We start from the raw sequence: 915 nt of genomic DNA on the forward strand, positions 1-915 counted from the left end.
CCCCAAAAAAAATTTAGATAATATCACCGCAAGTCATAGAACTTGTGCTTGACGTTCAATTTGATGTTAGAACTTTAAAAATACGGATTTATAGTCATGTAACTTTACATCCTGTGCAAATACGATCACAAAACACGTATGCGGACATACGAGCCGTTTGCATGGCATGCCACGTGCGTATGGCTCAGCCAGTGATAGAGGAGGGCGCGGTGTATTTGCGCTCAAAACCCCTTGCCCTTTTTATTTGCGGAAACCCCCCCTCTTGAGGAGCATTGTGGTTAGGGAAAATAGGAATAAAAAAACGCGTAACACTGATTCAATCCGATGACCTCTTAACGGGCAACGTAAACCACGCACGGCCTAACCACTCGGCCATGCACTATTCCTGTTGGAGTAACATACACAATGTTTTTCAGTACGATGTTCGCGTGGACATCAGCCAAAGCAAAGAATAAACGCAAACTAAAAAAAGTCACCAGCCGTAGCAAAGAATAAATGCAAACTAAAAACAATTCACCAGCCGTTCACGACCGATAGTATAATCTCAGCAATAAAATAACGCTTATATATTCATGTGTTATAAACTTTATTAAAAATGTTCATATATAATTTTAAAATGTACATATATGTAGAATGACATTTATGAATTATAAAAATGCTTTTCTAATCTAAGTAATAAAATATTTTAAAATTTACAATTCAGCTATGTTAATTTAATTATACAAATATTTCAAGAATTATAGGAACATTATTATAATTTAATGTTTGTATATAATTTAAAAAATTCGTATTTTAAGTTTAAACTGTTGATATGAATATATTAAATCGTGTCTAATATTTAAATTATATAATTTTATTGAATATCAGTCATCAGTAAAAAATATACATAAGTGAACATTGATAAATATTTAGTAA

This window comes from Triticum dicoccoides, chromosome 4A (genome assembly GCF_002162155.2).
Source record: "Triticum dicoccoides isolate Atlit2015 ecotype Zavitan chromosome 4A, WEW_v2.0, whole genome shotgun sequence".
Taxonomy (NCBI): domain Eukaryota; kingdom Viridiplantae; phylum Streptophyta; class Magnoliopsida; order Poales; family Poaceae; genus Triticum; species Triticum dicoccoides.